Source organism: Durio zibethinus, chromosome 22, assembly GCF_047325235.1.
Source record: "Durio zibethinus cultivar Kanyao isolate XHJ-2024 chromosome 22, ASM4732523v1, whole genome shotgun sequence".
Taxonomy (NCBI): Eukaryota; Viridiplantae; Streptophyta; class Magnoliopsida; order Malvales; family Malvaceae; genus Durio; species Durio zibethinus.
In genome coordinates this window covers 15,751,435-15,759,220 of record NC_143183.1, presented here as the reverse complement: position 1 = coordinate 15,759,220, position 7,786 = coordinate 15,751,435, and the positions used below count along the sequence as shown (strand labels likewise).

Here is a 7,786-nt window from a genome sequence, read left to right as displayed (position 1 = left end):
AAAAGTCCAAATGGTCCCAAACTTTGATGTTGCTGTTTTTTCTCAAAATTCAAGAATTTTTTTGCTTGTTTTAAGTTCTTGTGTCAATTAATTAGCATTTTTTTTTTGAAATTTGGTGACAAGAGATATCTTAACAAAGAATTTAAAACTTCAATGTTGAAGTGAAGTCTTGACTGGAATTCTTGAATGGAAAGCTATAACAATTTCAAGATGGGAAAAGACTGTTGCAGTTATGTTGCCCAAATGCCGATGAACTTATATATATTTTTAATCTATAATATAAATTTTGTTAAAATAGAACTCATCATTTAAATTTATGTATTATATTAATAAAATTATTATTTGATATCTTAATTTAATAAATTTTATTTCAATTTTTTTTATAAATATTTATAATTTATATTTTTTAAAGGTAGGACCCATTTTTTTTACCAATCTTTCTTTTTTATTTTGCTTTTTTTTCTTTTTTCTTTTTTTTTTTAAAATTTTTATATAAATATGTTTTAAAGATTTAAATTTTTTTTATATGGGACCCTCTTGATACCAAAGTCATGCTAGGTGTTTACTTTTTCTATTATTTTTTTGACCCATTTGTTATTATTGATTAGAAAAAATTTTAATTTTTTAAAATTTTTAATTGATAATTTTAGAAAAAAAGATATTAAGGTGGTGTTGATGTCACATCTAGTTTTGATAAATTTTCTCTCTTTTGGCCCTTTTTTTCTTTTTCTTTTTAATTTCAATTGAAAATATAAATTTTACAAAAAAAAAAGAACGCATCATTTAAATATATACATATTATATTAATAAAAGTATTATTTAATCTCTTAATTTAATAAATTTTGTTTCAAATTTCTTTCGTAAATATTTCTTTATTTTATATTTTTAAACGTAGGACCCCTTTTTTCCCATCTTTCTTTTTATTTTACTTTATTTTTTTTCTTTTTTAAATATTTTATAAATATTGCAAATACTTAATTTTGTCAAAGACTGTATGAGTTTGCTCAATTTTTGTGTTTCATTTCGCGCCATAATTTGTACTCATTTTGACTTTTTAATTGGATTTATTATGTGTTGGGCCTAGATGAGTTTTGTTTTTGGATCAATTATTTTTGAACTAATTTTATATGAATTAAAGGCCAATTTAATTCAAATTTGGGCTAATATCTCAAGAGGTGACAGGTCTTGTAGAAGTTCAAAATCTAGAATTTGATTTTAAGGCCCAAATATAATGTTTTCAAGATTAATTTGAATTTAAAGCCTAATTTTATTTTTTAGATTTAATTATTTTCATTAATTGATAAATTACAAAAAATAAAAAATGAAAATGAAAATGAAAAAGCCTAAATCCTAAAGCTTGGTCTACCACGGCAGCTAGCTTTCCTTGTTGAAACCTATCCTTTCTCTTAGTTTTATACCCTTATTTTTGGCTTTTTGTTTTCACCTCCACTTTTACCCCCTGAAACCTTATATGAATCGATCAAAATCTCAATGCCTAAAAAATAAGCATGCTTTGCCAACCCAAAAATCAGAAGCCAATCACTGCCATTTGCAAAAAGAAACCAAAATCTTAAATTTACTTTTGACGAAAAACTGACTTTACAAGAAAAAAGTGCTGGTCAGGGATTCCCTGATAAAATGCGGATGAAACTTTTCAAAAGCAGGGAGAAATTTTTCTCAAGCTCACTGCCAAGCTCAAGTGATTTGCTATTGCCACTATACAACAAATAAAACCCTGTACCATACTACCTGTCAAAAGACCCAAACACAATCGTCCACCATGACAATGAGCCCCTCTGTAATCCATCGCAGTCCCCTATCTACCGAAGCCCAAAACTACCATACTACTGCTTACCGCCACAAACTCAACAACCACCAAGCATTGAACGACCATAGAGCATTTTCCTAGCCAAAACCCTTAGCCCTCTAGCCCAATTTACAAACCATCAAAACCTTAATCCCCATAATAGGAACCGAAAAACAACACTACCAATTCAAAAAAACCACAAGGCCAGTAGCCCCTATGGATTCCTGTTTTTAGACAAACGGAGCCCAGCCAACCTACCTTGTCGACACCCTCAAACCATTAGCACCACCCTTGCCGCCTCTATCAACCAGCCTCCCACCATATTCAAACCAACCCCAAACAACCTACCTTTATCCACCTAATACCCATAGATTTCAAGATCCCTTGTATGGCAGTATCAAAAACACTCTCAAACCAGCACTACCTAAGACCACCTTTATTGCCATCAAATGAGTTCATCATAGTCGAACCCCCATCAAAGGCCCTCACCTTCTTGTAAGCTGAAAACATAAGAAAATAAAACCCACAGTCCTCAATTAAGGAAACCATAAAAAAATCACAAAATACAAAGCAAAAAAAAATAAATAAAAATCCTCATTGTAGTGATGAGCCACAGTTTAAAAAAAAGCAAAAAAAAAAGAGGGCAAAATAAAAGGGTTTCGGGTGTAGAAGCTTTGATTTTAAGTTTTTTAGATGAAAGAGAGGTTGACTTACAAAGAACTCTAAGTGGCGGCATCGAAGGCATTGAGGGTGACCAATAGTGGCAATGGCAGTGCCTAGGTGGAGCAGTATCTGGGTTTTTGTGTTGAAGAGTCTGGAGAAAAAAAATTTTTTTTTCAAAGAAAGGTTGGAATGAATTAAGAAAAATGGTTTTATATTGAAGTAGTAAAAAAAAAAAAAAAGAGAAGAAAAGGGTTGACCGGGTTAGACCCAACTCGGTTATTACAACTTGCGACTCGTCCCGAACCTGTGGCCCATGACTTGTTCCAGTATCCTAACCCACGTAGAACATTTTTGGTAGTTGGATTCCATTTGCTTGGGTTTAGTGGGTACATGACTTTAGGCTTCACCATAAAGTTTTGTTTAGGCAGTTTTTATATATTTTTGGGCTTCTCAGTGAAATATTTTTACATTATTCATGTCAATAATATATTTATAAAGTATGCATCCTTTGAAACAATTAATAATGCTTATGAAAGTAAACGTTTTATTTTTTTTTGGTGGAGATTTTTATTATTAAATGCTCAAATGAAAAACATCAATTTTTGATAACGGGAGTTTAGGAAATCCGAGTAGTGATTCTAAAATATTTTCTAGGTGAGAAAAATTTTCTAAAAATTATCAAAGTATTAGAATATGTAGAAACTTTTTTCAATATAAAAATTATTATTTATTTTTTTCCTTGATTGGAATAATTATCTTAAAAGAAATAAAAATATAAAATATTTATAATATATATTATGAAAATATAAATCTATCCATGAATAATTATATTGTTATATAACTTTTAAGGTGAAATATAAAAAATATTAAATGAAAATTTATTCGATGATTAGATTCTAAAGTAATATGAGTAGTGATACCTAAGAAGTCTTTAAGAGATAAGATATTTTAAAAATACTACAAGCGTATTAGAGTATTTATAACAAATTTTCAATATAATAAAAATTTTTCTTTTCTTCTAAAAAAAATTCTAAGTAGTATAATAAAAAAATCAATAAACAATTTTCCTTAAAAAATAAGGATAAATAAGACATGCACATTAATATTCAATCATTTGCATCGCTTGTATATCATTTTAAGTTTTGAAAAATAGATATGAGCCTCCAAAGATAGGATTCTAAAAAATCCGAGTAGTGATTCCTAAAAAATCCCTAAGTGAGAAAATTTATTTCAATGTTAGTAATGTATTGGAATGTTTTAAAAGTTTTTTCAATAATAAGGTTCTAATTTATTTTTCTTAAATAAAATTGATTAATCGTTAAATAAAATAAAATAATAAAAAGGAAAAATTGGTAAAAAAAAAAGAAAAAAAATGGGTGGAATAACAAAAGTGGAAATGAAAAAAAATTAATAAAAGTAGTCAAGGGAACTATTTTTAAATACCAAAGTTAAGACTTTTTTGTCAAAATTAAAAGGATAACACATAATTAATTGGTACCGTTTTTTAACGGACACTGTGGGGGTGTTAATATTTTCTTATGTGAAATCGTACTCCTGAGCCCAAACTATTTTCTTAGACCTAAAATTTATTTTTTAATAAATTTTAAGATTTTATTAAAAAGATAAGTTTTAATAGAGGGCTAATCCCACCTAACCAAATTAAAAGATAACACATAATTAATCGGTATCATTTTTTAATGGTCGCTATGGGGTACTAATATTTTTTCACATGTAGCTATACTCTTAAACCCAAACTATTTTCACAGACTCAAAAATTATCTTTTTAATAAATTTTAATTAATTTTAAGATTTTATTAAAAAGGTAAGTTTTAATGGGTGGCCAATAACATTTAACTAGAAAAGATTGATAGCAATTTCTTTTTTTTTTTTAATTCATCAAATAGTCTCCAACACCGTTATGACAGCTTAGCGACTTCACTGGGGATATTATTTCTTTTAGAGAGTCAAGTAAAAAAATCAATTATATCTTATCCTTAATTTTGATTTAATGATCTTAATTGGTATTTAACTTTAATTTTCTTGATTTTGAATTTGTTTTTTCAAATAACAATAGTAATAAAAAATTTATATGCATCTCATTTTAATTATGTCATTTATTCATTTACTATTTTACGCTTTTATATATTATTCTTGATAGATTGCAAGGCATTTAAGATTAGGTTTTTAATGTTATATTCCCTCATTCACATATAGTACATTCATATCATGCATGGGCTTTATATTTAGGCTCTGTCCCTTTTAAAAAAGTGTAGAGTAGCTATGCTCTAGTGATGTGATAATCTTCGCAATAGCAAGTGAAATACTCCCATTCAAATTGAATCTTTTTTGTTTATAGCCTATAATAGATAAAAATTGGAGTACCTTACTAGTTCAATGTACATACGAGTGAGGAACAATTTGAGAATCTTTAGACGTATAAATCCTCACTTAGTATGTAGTGAGCCTCAAGGGACTAGCCATAGGTAGAGCTAAGCCAACCCTTTTTGTAAAAATTACTCTAATTAGGGCATGAGAGGAACATTCCAATACAATATATATTTAGGTGTCTAAATAGTGTAAATAAAACCAAAATTTTGAAAAAAAAAGAGAAAAAAGGAGAAATAAAAGAAAAACATTCTCTTAATAAATTTTCTTTTTAGCATATAGCTTGATTTGACTAGAGCTTGCCCAAAATTTGCATCTTTGAAAAATATTTTTAACAAAAAAGATTCTTTTTAGTATTTCCCAACAAAAAAAAAAACACAAAAATAAAATTTTCAAAAAAAGGTTTTTTTTATTATTGACCGAATAAAAAGCAAAAGCATGAAAAATGAAAAAATTTCTTGAGTATTGGTAATCTTATGTACTTGTTTTTTCATAAGAAATGTTTTCTTTAATTATTATTTTTTTCTACAAAAAAAAGCAAAAAAAAAAATTCAAAAAAAAGCAACAAATAGAAAGAGGTTTTCTTAATTTATTTGTTTGACTAATAAAATGCAAAAGCATGAAAAAAAGATAGATTTTACCACTTTTTTTTTAACCAAAATTTTCTTTTGAATTTAGAATCAAGTTGTTCTATATTTATTTTGTTTTTGTGTTCCTAGATTTAAAAAAAAAAAAAAAAGCTTTGAACTAATCAAGTTGTTTGGTGGGCCTTGTAAAAAATGATTTGGAAAGAAGTACAATAAAAAAAAAAAGAAAAAGGCAATAAAAAAAGAGAAGATGAAAAAAGAAAAAAGTGAAAAGTTGTTTGAGAACATTACTTTACTCTTTCATATTGTATTTAAAAGTCTTCCTTTACTAATTTTTCTAAGTTTTCTTTGGTTTGTTGCATGCATAAGTTTTTACATAAAGCATTAGAGATATTTGTCTTAGAAAGTTTGTCAGCGAGATTTTTAAAGAATTTCGAGAGTCATAAGTAGGTTTTTTTGTTAGTGAGTTATCTTGGGAAGTCAAAGAACAGTCTGAAAGTAAGTAGTAGGTAGAAAAAGAATGAAAGAAAAAAAATAAAAAGAATGAAAAAAAGAAAAGAAATAAAAAGAGAGAAATAAAAAGATCCATCCAATAAATTTTCTTTAAGGCATATTATTTTATTAGTTTAGTGTTTGTTCAGGATTTGAGTTTTTAGGAATTTAAAGAAAAGAGAGTTATGATTTTGAGTTTTATCTTTTATAGGTAATTTAATCCTTTTTGTGGTTATTTCCATCATGTTTCACATTTAAAATTAATAACATAGTACATGCACTCCATCTTATACCCAAATGTTAGTGTCAATATAGGTATGTTTCATCAATCATATACATGCCTCTTATTACTTGTGTAGTATGTCATTATATTTTATACATGCAGATTCATTAATGATATGATTCTATAAAATGTGCATTATACAAATTGCATTTCATGTGAACATACCTCATCACTATTGTAATATCATGTCATGACCCATGCATAAACATTTACATTGGTGGTATGCTTGTTGTCACTTAGGCATTGTATGCATGTAAATGTTCATCTTCCAAGCATCCATGCATCTTAATAGCACTTTGCACCACTCATGCATCCATGACCATGTTATTCACAATCATCATAATTAAAAATAGAGTAAATCTTGCTTTTTTCAAAGAATAAGGGTTCAATAGTGTAGATTTCTCACTAAATCTTTTGACACTAGTTTTGTTCACAACATGGAAGAACGTAGGATTGGAACAGAAAGGATTGAACAGGCTCAAGAAGAGATGAGGGGAAAGGTTGTGAAAATATGAAAAGATATTGAAAGACAGGTAATGGATTTGAAATGGATATTGTTAGGGCTCTCGAAAGAAAGGAGAATTGTTGAAACATCTAGGACTAGGGAAAAAGTTGTTAAAGAACCATTGTACCCACCAAGGCTTATACATCCCTATGCTCAGAATTTCCATACTGATATTCTGCTGAACTGCCCTTAATTTAGATAAATGTAAATCAAGGTCTACTTTTTATGGTACCACTATGATACCCGATTTGGATGATTCCAAAGAATGGGAAAAGCTAAAAAGGGTACCGAAGTAGATAAAGAACACAAAGATGAATGTAGATATCTAATTTTATTTAGATTGATCAAAATAGGTCTGAATTGCACTTGTATGTCCAATTTAAACTTATTTGGATATTTTGATCATGTTTATTATTTATAAAGTACAATTATTATATATCTTATTTCATTAATTAGTTTTAAAAACAAAGTAAAAAAAATAGGAAGCTTGAAAATTTTGAATAGCCAAAATTCAAGCATTTTGACTGTTGAAATCTTTTCTGATCGCCCACTCTACCACTGCCTAACTTGTAGCACAATTCAAGGAAAAAAAGTTTTATCCAAATCCTAGGAAATCTGGGATTTCTTCCCAGATTAGTTTTTTAAATTGAGCTTAAAAAATGAAAAGGAGGCAACTTAATGGTTATTTTTTTGGGGAAAAAATGCCTAAATCATCCACACACATGACCAACACTATCTCCATCACCACATTAGAAAAAAAAAAAAAACCTAAACAACACTGTCAAACCCTTTTCCCATGACTCTCTGCCTAGCTACTACCAAACTCGCGATCGATACCAATGCCAAGCATTATCACAACTAGCATGCCTGCACCACCACAACTAACCCATTCCTATTCTGGCTAAGCCTATTATCACCACCAACCACTTTCATTCAAGCCAACCTACCACAAAAAATTTTTTTTCTCTTAAAATAATCAAAACCTATAGCCTTTCCCTAACACACAAAAAAAAAACCCCTTAGCAAAAAAAAAAAAAAAACCACATCCCCTTTTGGGGAACCAC

At 28.4% G+C, this 7,786-nt stretch overlaps 1 long non-coding RNA gene across 1 annotated transcript; it reads right to left on the bottom strand.

Annotated features, from left to right (window-relative positions):
- Positions 1-1,549: 1,549 nt before the first annotated feature.
- On the bottom strand, positions 1,550-2,656 carry LOC149512631 (uncharacterized). The gene is made up of 2 exons (XR_016332063.1): positions 2,522-2,656; positions 1,550-2,307 (listed from the first exon to the last, which is right to left on the bottom strand). It is a non-coding gene; the product is annotated as an uncharacterized LOC149512631 (long non-coding RNA).
- Between the last annotated feature and the right edge of the window lie 5,130 nt (positions 2,657-7,786).